This window comes from Puma concolor, chromosome A2, assembly GCF_028749965.1.
Source record: "Puma concolor isolate L17-30 chromosome A2, mPumCon1.1.hap2, whole genome shotgun sequence".
Taxonomy (NCBI): Eukaryota; Metazoa; Chordata; class Mammalia; order Carnivora; family Felidae; genus Puma; species Puma concolor.
This window is the reverse complement of record NC_141668.1, coordinates 6637765-6652389: the sequence shown is the minus strand read 5'-3', so window position 1 is coordinate 6652389 and position 14625 is coordinate 6637765. Positions and strand designations below refer to the sequence as shown.

Sequence of the window (14625 nt, the reverse complement as noted above, 5' to 3'; positions counted from 1 at the left end):
AAAGAGGTTAGAGTGGGAGAGAGCCAAAGCATAAGAGACTGTTGAGAAATGAGAACAAACTAAGGGTCGATGGGGGGTGGGAGGGAGGAGAGGGTGGGTGATGGGTACTGAGGAGGGCACCTTTTGGGATGAGCACTGGGTGTTGTATGGAAACCAATTTGACAATAAATTCCATATATAAAAAAAAAAAAGTACAGATCTATGAAACAAAAGGTCAAATATATATTTTAAACTCCCATAGATACTTCCAAAAGGCAGCAGGTTCAGGAAGCAGGGGATTACATAATATCTAATCGCATTGAAGATGGCTAGGAGTCTCCATGTTCTACATCAATCAATGACTCCAAGCCTCTAAACGCCAGATGTCAGCTTTCAGAAACTCTGGAAGAATTTTTCAAATCCCATCCCAAACCATTGCAAACCTTTGGGAAGTCCCATAGGGACCAGGAGTCCAGTGGATTTCCTAGAGCACACTTGGTCATTTTCATCATCGATAAGGACTTCTTGCTTTAGCTAAATTCTTGTTCTTTGCACTGAATCTTCTGGCTGTTTCTTCAGTTCTGCTGTGCAGTCAGTTATGGGAGTTTGCTAATTTTTACACACAAGATCACTACTCACATAAGACCTGTGGGATCAACTCTACCAAGGGCTTTGGGGAGCCAAAAGGGGCGTTACGCAGAAGACAAACCTGTCATCTAACGGGTCAGAGACAAGCTATCAATCAACCCTTCCCTTTGCTTGTCCTTGTGTGCTGCCCATGGGACACAGCAAGGTCACTTGCAATAGCCAGGTGTCGCCATGAAGAGGTAGCATTTGAAATGGATAGTGGAGCAGAGACAGGACTCACACAGAAACGTGGGAGAGAAGGAGTGGTCATGGGGGTGAGTGCACAGGTGGGCTGGAAAGGCCCTGAAACCTGTCCTCTGCAGAGCAGCTGACCCAGAAGGGGAGTGAGTGGGACACAGGGCTGGCGAAGCAGACAGAGCAGAACTGCGCCCTTGTGACCAGGTCCTCGTGAGATCAAGCAGACTCCATCACTGAGTGGCTAGCTGTAGTAAATCCTGCCAGACTTGGGGTCATCGCTTAGTTTGAGAGGCCTCAGATTCGGGGCAGGAACACCAGGAGCCGGAAGGGAGTGTCCCATCTCTCCAGCACACAGGTCATATTTACACAAATGACACAAGCCAAATTCTTTGGTCTTCGGAGAGCAGATCACAGGTTCTTCACATCAGCATGGGAGATAGGTATCCTTTCCAATTTTCAAAAGCAAACTGCAAACTCTCTTCTTGTCCTCTGCCCCCCCCCCCCCCCCGCACCACCCTCCCCGGCCCATCCCCGGCCAACCGCCCTAAGGTGGTTCCCTATGTCACTGAGGAGAATTTCTGATTCTCAGGGTTTTCCAAAGTCTCCCCTGGCTGTGGACGCTTCTGGGAAAACTTTGTGCCTACAGTTAATGCCACTGACATAAATTACCTGGGAAATTCTCAACTAAGGCTCACTCACTGACACAGAGGACAGGTTATCACTTCCACTCTGTCATTTGCATTCACGGTCCCTGAAAGGACCAACGAGGCTCACCAAAGGTTCTCACGGTTTGGTTCCAATACCAACCAGGTCCTTCCAGGGTTCTTCCCCAAATTCTGATGTTCAGAGGAGGGCAGGAATCATGACCTTTTCATTGGGATGTCAACAGCTCTTTGAACCTTGCCTGAGCCACCTTAGGTAGTTATACCTATTCGATAAACGAATGAATGATTGAAGGAATGAAGGAACTAACAGGTTGTGTTTGGAACTCTTTCAGGTGGGCATGGGAGGACGCAAGATGGCCAGAGATGAAGAAAATGCCTATGGTAAGAACTGATCTCAGTGTGTACTTGCCCCTAGATGTCAGCTCTGGGTCCCAAGGCCATGGGCTAACTCCAGACTGAACAGAGACATTGGGGCACCTGGGTGGCTCAGTTGGTTGAGCGTCTGACTCCAGCTCAGGTCATGATCTCGCAGCTCGTGAGTTCAAACCCCACGTTGGGCTCTGTGCTGACAGCTCAGAGCCTGGAGCCTGTTTCAGATTCGTCTCCTCTCTCTCTCTATCCCAACCCACTCGCATTCTGTCTCTGTCTCTCTCAAAAATAAATAAACATTAAAAAAAAAAAAAGACTGAACAGAGACAAATCCCAGACATGTGCCCATGCTGGGGTGAAACAGCTAGAGCCCCAGCTTTGCATTTTTGCTGGACCTCTGCCGCTGCCCTACTGTAGGATATTAAGTGCCTTGACTAGCCTGTGCCTTGGGTCCCAAAGGGTACAATGAGGATAATACATCTACTCCGATCCCCACAGAAGATGTGGAGGGTTGAGATCATGGACTAGAGGGAACACGGTTTACCAGGTAGACTGTGTCCGTGAACAAGGATGGAGGGTTAACTGTGTCTTACTGGAAGCAGGTTTCCTAGAGAGAAGAGGGAGGAGGAGGGGAAGTGGAGGAAGGAAGAAGCAAAGAGATCCTGTCACCTAATACTCTGAGCAACCCTGGGAGACACAACTCTCTGTCACCCCTCCCATTATGCAGAAGACGTTGAACGCTTAAACTAAACTTGCCCAGGGTTCTACAGCTGGCACATGCGGGGCTGTGATTCCAACTCGGGTTGTCTGGGACTCCAGACAGCCCTTCACTCCCTGGCCTTCTGTGCCCTCCCGCATCTCCTCGCTGGGATGGCCCCTGGAGAAGTGTGGCAGAGGCCTGGGAAGTCGTCGAGCACGGAGCAGCTCTGCAAGGTGCGGACGACCAGAGGCAATGTCAGCTGAAGTCATGGCCTGCGACCGTCGAGGGGGACCCTCCAGAGCAGTGTGCACCCGGTGCCAGAGCATGGACTGGGGGACAGGTGCACGCACTGAAGCCAAAGATGGAAGAAAGTGGCTAAAGTTGCCCCCGGAGTCACACAAGTCTAACCTGAGCGCCTGGGAAAGGCCTGGTTGGACAAGCAGAAGCGGGAGGCGTCGGTGCCCTCCTCCGTTCAGGGGGCACCCCGGAGCCCCGGTGGAGCGGGACGCGCGCTCTCAGGCCGGCGGCCCACGCCTACTCTGTCCTCACAAGTTCCCAGGACCTGGACGACCAGCAGCAGCCGCTCCCGCAGGAGCTCAGGCTCAGGCTCATCCTGGCCTGCAGGACTGGAGTGGGCAAGAGCGCCACGGGCAACAGCATCCTGGGCCACAGGCTCTTCCCGTCCAGGCTCGCGGCCACCCTGGTGACCAGAAGCTGCGCCCTGGGGAGCCGCAGCTGGGCCGGGTGGCGCGTGGAGGTCACCGACACCCCCGACCTCTTCACCGCCCAAGGCCGGCACGCGGACCCGGACTGCACCGAGCGGGCCAGCTGCTACCTGCTCTCGGCGCCCGGGCCGCACGCGCTGCTGCTGGTCACGCAGCTGGGCCGCTTCACCGCCCAGGACGAGGAGGCGGCGCGCGGCGTCCGCGAGCTGTTCGGCGCCGGCGTCCTGGCGCGCGCCGTGCTCGTCTTCACGCGCCGGGAGGACCTGGAGGGGGGCTCGCTGCACGACTACGTGCGCGCCACCGACAACCGCGCGCTGCAGGTCCTGGTGGCCGAGTGCGGCGGCCGCGTGTGCGCCCTGGACAACCGGGCGGAGGGCGCCGAATGCGATGCGCAGATGGGCGAGCTGCTGGCGCTGGTGGAGCGGCTGGCGCTGGAGCACGACGGCGCGCCCTTCACCGATGACGTGTACGGCCTGGCGTGGGCCCGGCGCCACGCGCGTCCCGAGGACACTCTCCGCCTGGTGTCCGCGCGGCTGGTGTCCCGCGGTCTGGGGCGGGGACGGGGGCGGCGCTGCCTGGGGGCCCGCGGTAGGGGTGGCAGCGGGCGCTCCAGCTCCTGGAGGGGGAACTGTTACCTGTCCTGCTGCTTTTCCCGTGGGGGGGCCCCAAACCCAGATTGAAGGCGCTGCCCTTCCAAATGCGGGGAGCCTGCAAGGAGAGGGGCTGGGTACAAGGCGCTGAGAGAGACTTAAAACCAATTTCAAAGGAAACGTGGAGTTTCAGACTGCGAGTCTTAATGACGCAGGAAGCCTTGGACACTATATCGACTTTGCAAAGGCTCAAGTTCACTTTTAGCGTTTAGATGTCACTTTTGACTATATGTACACTATTCAAATAAATGTGGTTAACTTTCAAATGTCCTTAATTCATTTTAGTAGTGTGGATGTATTTTTCCTTCTTGAAAAAATAGTGCATTGACTGGTAGTGTTTTATATAGAAAGTGGATTCATGGCAAAGGGAAACAAACATTTTTGTGTGTGTTTGAGCATTTATCAAAACGTAGACACTGTCTTAGTCCACTTGGGTTGCTATTAAAAAAAAAACAATGGGGGGCGCCTGGGTGGCGCAGTCGGTTAAGCGTCCGACTTCAGCCAGGCAACGATCTCGCGGTCCGTGAGTTCGAGCCCCGCGTCAGGCTCTGGGCTGATGGCTCAGAGCCTGGAGCCTGTTTCCCATTCTGTGTCTCCCTCTCTCTCTGCCCCTCCCCCGTTCATGCTCTGTCTCTCTCTATCCCAAAAATAAATAAACGTTGAAAAAAAATTAAAAAAAAAAAACAAAAACAATGGGAAAGCTCTCAGTTTTTCCCCATTGAGGATGATATTAGCTGTGGGCTTTTCATTAATGGCCTTTATGGTGTTTAAGTATGTTCCTTCTATCCCAACTTTCTCCAGGGTTTTTTTAAGAAAGGATGCTGAATTTTGTCAAATGGTTTTTCTGCATTGATTGACAGGATCACATGGTTCTTTTCTTTTATTCATGTGAGTATCACACTGATTGATTTGCATATGTTGCACCAGTCCTGCAGCCCAGGAATGAATCCCACTTGATCATGGTGAACAATTCTTTTTATATGCTGTTGATTTTGATTTGCTAGTATCTTACTGAGAATTTTTGCATCCATATTTATCAGGGATATTGGCCTGTAGTTCTCTTTTTTTTGTTGGGTATCTGTCTGGTTTAGGAATCAAAGTAATGCTTGCTTCATAGGATGAGTCTACAAGTTTTCCTTCCCCTTCTATTTTTTGTAACAGCTTGAGAAGGATAAGTATTATCTCTGCTTTAAATGTCTGGTAGAATTCCCCAGGGAAACCATGTGGTACAGGACTCTTAGTTGTTGGGAGATTTTTGATAGCTGATCAAATTTTCTATTTCTTCCTGTTTGAGTTTTGGAAGTGTGTGGGTGCTTAGGAATTTGTCCATTTCTTCCAGGTTGTCCAATTTGTTGGCATATAATTTTTCATAGTATTCCCTGAGAATTGCTTGTATTTCTGAGGGATTGAGATCAGGAACACGACAGGGATGTCCACTCTCTCCACTGTGTTTACCATGGTGTTGGAAGTTCTAGCATCAGCAATCAGACAACAAAAGGAAATCAAAGGCATCAAAACTGGCAAAGATGAAGTCAAGCCTTCACTTTTTGCAGATGTCATGATATTATACATGGAAAACCCGATAGACTCCACCCAAAGTCTGCCAGACCTGATACATAAATTCAGCAAAGTCGCAGGATACAAAATCAATGTACAGTATCAGTTGCATTCTTATACGCCAATAATGGAGCCACAGAAAGACAAATAAAGAAACTGATCCCATTCACAATTGCACCAAGAAGCATAAAATACCTAGGAATAAACCTAACCAAACATGTAAAAGATCTGGATGCTGAAAACTATAGAAAGCTTATGAAGGAAATTGAAGAAGATACAAAGAAATGGAAAAACATTCCATGCTCATGGATTGGAAGAGTAAATATTGTTAAAATGTCAATACTACCCAAGGCTATCTACACGTTCAATGCAATCCTAATCAAAATTGCACCAGCATTCTTCTTGAAGCTAGAACAAGCAATCCTAAAATTCGTATGGAGCCGCAAAAGACCCTGAATAGCCAATGTAATATTGAAGAAGAAGACCAAAGCAGGAGGCATCACAATCCCAGACTTTAGCCTCTACTACAAAGCTGTAATCACCAAGACCGCATGGTATTGACCCAAAAATAGACACATAGACCAATGGAATAGAATAGAGACTCCAGAATTGGACCCACAAAAGTATGGCCAACTCATCTTTGACAAAGCAGGAAAGAATATCCAATGGAAAAAAGTCTCTTTAACAAATGATGCTGGGAGAACTGGACAGCAACATGCAGAAGAATGAAACAAGACCACTTTCTTACACCATTCACAAAAATAAACTCAAAATTGATAAATGACCGGAATGTGAGACAGGAAACCATCAAAACCCTAGAGGAGAAAGCAGGAAATAACTTCTCTGACCTCAGCCACAGCAATTTCTTACGTGACACATCTCTAAAGGCAAGGGAATTAAAAGCAAAAATGAACTTTTGGGGCGTCATGAAGATAAAAAGCTTCTGCACTGCAAAGGAAACAACCAACAAAACTAAAAGGCAACCAACAGAATGGGAAACGATATTTGCAAATGACATATGAGACAAAGGGCAAGTATCCAAAATCTATAAAGAACTCACCAAACTCCACACCTGAAAAACAAATACTCCAGTGAAGAAATGGGCAGAAAACATGAATAGACACTTCTCTAAAGAAGACATCCAGATGGCCAACAGGCACATGAAAAGATGCTCAACATCACTCCTCATCAGGGAAATACAGATCAAAACCACACTGAGATACCGCCTCACACCATCAAGTGGCTAAAATGAACAAATCAGGAAGCTATAGATGCTGGAGAGGATGTGGAGAAACAGGAACCCTCTTGCACTGTTGGTGGGAATGCAAACTGGTGCAGCTGCTCCAGAAAACTGTGGAGGTTCCTCAAAAAATTAAAAATAGAACTACCCTATGACCCAGCAATAGCACTGCTAGGAATTTACCCAAGCGGTACAGGAGTGCTGATGCATAGCAGCACTTGTACCCAATATTTATAGCAGCACTCTCAACAATAGCCAAATTATGGAAAGAGCCTAAATGTCCATCAGCTGATGAATGGATAAAGAAATTGTGTCTCATATACACAATGGAATACTACTTGGCAATGAGAAAGAATGAAATATGGCCTTTTGTAGCAATGCGGATGGAACTGGAGAGTGTTATGCTAAGTGAAATAAGTCATACAGAGAAAGATAGATACCATATGTTTTCACTCTTATCTGGATCCTGAGAAACTTAACAGAAGACCATGGGGGAGGGGAAGGAAAAAAAAAAACCATTAGAGAGGGAGGGAAATAAACCAATAGAGACTCTTAAAAACTGAGAATAAACTGAGGGCTGATGTGGGGTGGGAGGGACGCAGGAGGTGATGGGCATTGAGGAGGGCACCTGTTGGGATGAGCACTGGGTGTTGTATGGAAACCAATTTGACAATAAATTTCATATTAAAAAAATAAAAAATAAAATTAAAAAAAGCACAGACTGGGCCACTTCTAAATAGCAGAAAAATTTTCTGCATGGTTCTAGAGGTTGGAGGTCCAAGATGGAGATGTGATTTCAGTCAGGATCTGGTGAGAGACCTCTCTGGGTTGCAGGCTGCTGACATCTGGCTGTGTCCTCACATGGTGGAAGAGATGAGTCAGCTTCTTGGGGCCTCTTGTAGAAGGGCACAATTCTCAGTCATATGGGATCTACCCTCTTGACTGACTCACCTTCCAAAGACCCCAGCTCCTAAAACCATCCCCTTGGGCACGAAATTTTCAATATATAAAACCTGTTGGGGGACACAAACATTCAGACCAAAGCAGACACTGACCCTCCTTAATACAGTCCTAGTTCTTATTCCCGGCTAGATCTGGCCCTTTGTGACCCTTGGATGTTTTATTATCACCCGTGAAAGTGATGTCAGGGTCATACATATTAATGTTTACTTCTGATACATCGGTTTATTTCCTTTACAATAATTTACTGCGAAAAAAGAGAAATAACTATACTGAAAATAAAACAGTTCCCAAGTTTCTAGCATTTATTATGGCTGATGTCTTTCCAAAGTGAAGTCGAAATTTGGGGAATGTCTTCATTGTGCTTCTCAAATGAATTACTATGCAAAAAAACAAAACAAACAAACAAAACAAAACAAAACAAAGCAAAACCCAGAGGTCCTCTCACAATGGAGAAAGAGGGAGCCACAGGTGCACTGGTGGAAAGCCTCAGACCCTGACATTCCACTGCTATGGTGGTACTATGGAGTTTAATGGCGGTAGGCCAGCCCATGAAAGTGCTTGACCTCCACATCACTAGAAAATCAGATGCCATCCTTAGGTTGTGTAACCAACCCATAGGGTTTCCTTATTGCTCTGTCACAATGTGACAAAACAATTTCAAGGAAGTTAGCTCCTGTCTTCAAATCAGCCATGCTCTAGTCCGGAGGTGTGGAGGCAACAGGAGGCACCTACTCACCTGGCCCAGGGTAGGGGCTGGAAGGAAGGTGGTGTTGGCGGAGGTGGGGGCAGCTCCACGTGGAGAAGGAGGTTGTTGGGGGGACCCCTAGGGCTATCCTAGTTCCACGTGGATTAAAAGGGCCCGCGCGCGCCTGTGCTTAGATGCCACTAGTTCCTGGGGCGCCAGAATGCGGGTGGCAGGTTGGACTTCAGGGTTGTGGTGAGCTGTGGTCAGGAGGCTGAGGGCCCCGGTGGCCGTTGCAGTGAGCTGGGCTCGGTGAAGTGCCGCTGGGCGGAAATCCGCCATTAACCTCCGTCTTTAGGGTCCTCAGCAGCCCTGCGGGGCTCACACGGGGGCTCTGAGCGATGAGGGATCCCTTTGGTAACCCGGCAACTCGGGAACCCGCGGGGCAGCAGGGAAGGGGCTGGGGTTGGGGGACGGCCGCTGTCCCCAGCTCTGCCTCCAGGGCGGCGTGTGCACGAGCACGCACTGTGGGGCTGACTTTAACCCGTCATTCTTTCATTTCACGTTGTCTCGTGCACACGTGTCCATACATGCCCTCCAATTGTTCTTTGTTTCTGTCTTGTTTGCATATAGAAATGGGAAGTTAAAATAAATATAAGTATTATGGCTTTTAAATTCGCATACGGAAATGCCTGCTTGAATCAAAGGACGGCTTCGACACCCACGGGTAAAAAGCCCTGCTTGGGACATGGCGAGGGCGCGTTAGAAGGAGTGGCGGGGAGAGCAGGGTGTGGCACGTGGCCCCGGACTTGTGTCTGTCTCAGAGCCATCCCCTATGCACCTGCTCCAAGAGGTGGGGCCGAAAGGGGTTCCGTTTCATTACTGACATGATCACAGTAATGTTCATCTTGATAGCTTTCGTGTATGATGAAATAATATGATAAAACCACTTTGTAGGTTAAATTCCATAAAACTGTGATACAGAATCATCAAATCCAAGAGGAAACTTTTCGTAATAGTAAATACTCATAAATTAAAAAAAAGGATTTCATAAACAGATACATTTCACACTCATACATACTCCACAGGTATTTTTCACAATAATAAATACTGCACATTATTGTGTGTATATTCCTGGGAGCTAGTGGAAGTATAAGGTAGGATATGATTAGATGCCAGTTACAAAGTGCAAATGTGGAAAGATACCAATATCTATAGATATAGATATATATCTACATCGATAAATAGAGAGATAGAGAGAGAAATAGAGTTGGTAGTTATAGATATTGATATCTTTCCACCTGTTTCTGTTTCTCTTGAGAACCCTAGTACAGTCAGACCTACTGAGAAGGCCACGTCCCCAGACCCAGGTGCACAGGCCATGCTTAAGACTCAGGCTGGACCAAGACAACAGACATATGTGCTGCCCTGCCCCCACACGCCATAGGAGCAATGATTGATAAGCACCAGCCATCCATCACGGGCCTGGAGAGATTCTGGGAAGCAGAGTGTGTAGGGATGACTGGAAGCTGAAGGTAAACAGGATGAAAACACTGAGTAAAACCACCTGCCATCTGAGTGCCCACACTAAGTTCAAGGCACCCTAGAGAAATATGGGGCCTTAGCTGCTCCATCCATAATTGTAGCAACAATCCCAACCAGTCCAATTCCCTGTGGGCTGACTCAAATCCCACCCTAACAGCCTGATGGAAGACAAGGGATTCTGTATCTAGGCATCAATATTATTTATTTCATTTGCTCCTTTCCTCCTATGTCTACAATTTAATAAAATTATGAAACTTGTTTTAAAAGCAGGAGAACAGGGGTGCCTGGGTGGCGCAGTCGGTTAAGCGTCCGACTTCAGCCAGGTCACGATCTCGCGGTCCGTGAGTTCGAGCCCCGCATCGGGCTCTGGGCTGATGGCTCGGAGCCTGGAGCCTGTTTCTGATTCTGTGTCTCCCTCTCTCTCTGCCCCTACCCCGTTCATGCTTTGTCTCTCTCTGTCCCAAAAATAAATAAAAAACGTTGAAAAAAAAATTTAAAAAAATAAATAAATAAAATAAAATAAAAGCAGGACAACAAAAATAAAACACAACAACAGGGTAGACTCAGAAATGTCCAGAAACTGAACGGGGATTTTAAAATAACAACAAGGACTGAAGAAAAACTGGACAACATGAAATAAAAGATGGGGAAATTTCAACAGGCAGATGAAAACCATAAGAATCAAACATACGTGGTAGAAGTCAAAAGCACTATCAGAGATGAAGTATTCCCTAGCAGGTACATCAATCAACACAGATGACTCAACATGAGTCAGTGAATTTGAAGAAGAGAGAATAGAAATTCTTCAAATGAAAACAAAAGTTAAAAATGAGTGAGAAAAAGAAAAAGAGAATAGAGTATCTGGGAGCTGCAAGGCAAATCAAACAGGTTAACACACATATATCTGAAGTACCAGAAGAAGAAAAAAAGAGAATGAACAGAAGAAACATTTGAAGAGATAATGGTTCAGACGTTTGTAAAAACAAGGGAAGACACCAAGACACAGATCCAAGAGTCCCAGAGAAGCTTGAGCAGGATAAATACAGAAACAAACAAATAAAAATCTAGGCACTTCATACTCAAACTGCTAAAAACCAAAGATAAAGAGGAAGACTTAAAAATAACTGCAGTGTAAAAGGCACATTATATGAGAGGAATAAAGATTGTAATCACAGATGATTCCTTGTCAGAGCTTGCAATCCGAAACACAATTGAGTGACATCTTTATATTACTGAAAGAACAAAAGTGTCAGCCCAGAATTCTCTAAGCAATAAAAATAGCTTTCAAATATAAAAGTGAGCTAAAGGCTGCCTCAAAGAAGCTGAGCGGAATCACTGTTGACTTACCTGTGCTACAACAAATATTGGAGGAAGTTCCTCATCCAGAAGGAATGAAGGTGATACGAGACAGAAATTTGTATTTACCTAAAGAAATAAAAAGCTCCAGAAATGGCAAAAAGGAAGATAATACAAAAGACATTTTGTAGCTTACATTTTATAGCTCTAAAAAATAATTGTCTAAAACAAAAATAGTAATAGTGTATTGAGGGACCTACAATGTATGTGAAAGTCAGGCATGACAACACCCAGGAGGGAGAAATTGTTAAGTACACTAGTGTAAGTTCCTTAAACGACATGTGAAGTGGTCTAATAGTACTTCCATGTAGACTGTGATGAATGGTTTAAACACCCCGGAATAAAAAGCAGGGACTGTAGGACTGGATTAAAAAGCAAGGCCAAGGGGCGCCTGGGTGGCGCAGTCGGTTAAGCGTCCGACTTCAGCCAGGTCACGATCTCGCGGTCCGTGAGTTCGAGCCCTGCGTCAGGCTCTGGGCTGATGGCTCAGAGCCTGGAGCCTGTTTCCGATTCTGTGTCTCCCTCTCTCTCTGCCCCTCCCCCGTTCATGCTCTGTCTCTCTCTGTCCCAAAAATAAATAAACGTTGAAAAAAAAAATTTAAAAGAAAAAAAAAAAAAAAGCAAGGCCAACCACATGCTATTTAAAAGAAACTCACTATAAATATAACAAGTGCATTACTTTTTTATCGGTGCCTAACAAATGACCTCCAACTTAGCAACTTGAAACAACATACGCTTATTGGCTCCATCTCTGGGGGTCTGGAGTCTAGGCAAGGCCTGACTGGGTCCTGTGCTCAGAGTTGCTTGAAGCTTCAGTCAAGGAGTCAGCTGCTCAGTGGTGTCCTCTGTGGAGTCCAAGGTTTTTTTCCAAATTCATTCAAGTTGTTGGCAGCATTGAGTTGCTTGTGGTTGTAGGACTGAGTTCCTCCTCCCAGAGGGTCACCCTGGCTGTCCCTCTTGATAGGCAGTTCTCAATACAGATATTCAACATGGATATTCTCTCCAGTGGGAGAATCTCTTGCTTTTAAATATTTTTTGATTAGGTCAGGCCAACCTGGTATAATCCCACCTCCTTTTTCCCCTAAAGTTTATTTATTATTTTGAGAGAACCCGAGATAGCACAAAGGGGGAAGGGCAGAGAGAGAAGGAGAGACAGAATCCCAAGCAGGCCTTCCACTGTCAGCATGGACCCCTACTCAGGGCTACAATTCAGGAAACCATGAGATCATGACCTCAGGTAAAGGAAACCAGTAGTCAGATGCTTGACCAACTGAGCCACCCAGGCACCTCATTAGCATTTTTTTGAAAGACACAGAGAAGGATACAAGAGGTGACTCTCCTCTCTCTGGCTCAGAGGAGAAAGTGCTGATCCCTCCACCTTCACCCCAGGGAAGCAGAAACTCTGCTGCGAGCCCTTCATAAATGATCTCCTCATGAAAGACAGTGATTGATCTGTTTTACAATGTGAGAATGTTAGGATAGTTCAGTAGACCACTTTTTCCTATTATGTTTTACTTTTTAAAAGCATGAAACAGATGGTACTTTCTCCGTCTTAGCTTACTGGGGCCAGACGTGACCCACACTTTTGGTCCCTTATTCCATTCTGTATACACACCAAAGAAATTCTTTCTGGCAGGTCCCAGCTGAGTCACCTTCTTGGACAGTAAATCTGGTTGTCAGATGGCCCCAGGGTGTGCGACTAGCTCTGTTCCATTCAGGGAGAAGAATAAAGTTTTCCAACTTTGGGTTTTGGCTCCTGCTCTGGTCTCCACTCCCTCTTTACTAGGCAGTCCTAGACTTTTGATAGAAATCTGGTATTTTGCCTTATTTGATTTAGTTCTTTGCATGTATACTTGTGAATCTTGGAGAGGAGGAGTCTTCAGTATTCTGAATCTAGCTGGTAACATTTGGAACGAGGGAAATGCCTTGAATATGATTGAAATGACTTTGTCCCTTTCAAATGTGAGGTTATTTGCTACTGGGCGGTCACTCTGAAGCTATGGTCCCAGACGAGCAGCATGGGCAACACCTGCAAACAACACAACCTGTAGGGAATGCAGATTCTCAAGCTCCACCCCGAGCCTACTGAATCAGGCTTTGTACTTTAACAAGCCTTCCCGATGGCTCTGATACATGCTAATGCTTCACACAGTAGAGAGAAAAAAAACATGAAGAAACAGCTTCTAGACTAAAAAAAAAAAAAAAAAAAAAAAAAAAAAAGGATTTGTGAAAACATGACAGCCTTGTAATCCAGGGTGTTGGTGTTTCTTCACAAGGGATTGCCTATAGTCTATCACTTGTCCAATTTGCATGACGAAGCCCAGGGCTCCCTTGCTGCCCAATAGAATTTTATATACTAGATGTCCAGGTAATAGAAGTTGAGAACACTCTGTCTTCTTCTAGGGGAAAGAAAACAGAGGAAGAAAGAATAAACCAATGAGACATGTGTCCCAGATTCCACCTCTCCAGGTTCAGGAAGCAAAAGGTATATTGTCTTTTCCTCAGTTCAGGGAGGAATGAAGAAGCATGAAGAATTGTATGAAAATTTGGTTGGAAGATTGTCAAGGGAATTCACCATGAGGGTGAGAACGAGGTAGGTGTGCAGTGTCTAGGTTTAATTTTGCTAAGTAGGCTGTTCCCCGTGTACTCCACACTGCTCCACAAGAAGCAGTTGACTTAAAGTCTAAGGGCCTCATTTCCATAAGCCTGCTCAAAGCATTTTTCCTACAAAAGCAACTATTAAGTCAAGAGGAATTAAAAATAGAATTAAAATCTCCCTATCTCATTGTCCTTTCTCACAAATCTGTATCAGAGAATTGGTGCTTAAGAAAATGTGCACACCAATGAGAAAGAATGAAATATGGCCCTGTGTAGCAACGTGGATGGAACTGGAGAGTGTGATGCTAAGTGAAATAAGCCATACAGAGAAAGGCAGATACCATATGTTTTCACTCTTATGTGGATCCTGAGAAACTTAACAGAAACCCATGGGGGAGGGGAAGGAAAAAAAGAGGTTAGAGTGGGAGAGAGCCAAAGCTGAAGAGACTCTTTAAAACTGAGAACAAACTGAGGGTTGATGGGGTGTGGGAGGGAGGGGAGGGTCGGTGATGGGTATTGAAGAGGGCATCTTTTGGGATGAGCACTGGGTGTTGTATGGAAACCAACTTCACAATAAATTTCATATATTAAAAAAAAAGAGGGAAAAAATAAAAATAAAAAAATAAAACAGGTCTTTGGATCTAAAGATGGATCTTGATTTCTTATTCATTCTGTTGGCCTATGTCTTTTGACTAGAGCATTTAGTCCATTGACATGTAGAGTGAGTAATGAAAGATATGAATTCATTGCCATTGTGTTGCCTGTAGAGTT

At 46.0% G+C, this 14625-nt stretch overlaps 2 protein-coding genes and 1 pseudogene across 3 annotated transcripts in view; 2 read left to right on the top strand and 1 right to left on the bottom strand.

Annotated features, from left to right (window-relative positions):
• LOC147582945 (GTPase IMAP family member 7-like) overlaps positions 1-14625 on the bottom strand; it is a 252532-nt gene that overhangs the window by 80218 nt on the left and 157689 nt on the right. The window lies entirely within an intron of this gene.
• LOC147582951 (GTPase IMAP family member 7-like) overlaps positions 1-14625 on the top strand; it is a 226695-nt gene that overhangs the window by 182080 nt on the left and 29990 nt on the right. The window lies entirely within an intron of this gene.
• LOC147582953 (GTPase IMAP family member 1 pseudogene) lies at positions 1823-4181 on the top strand (annotated as a pseudogene).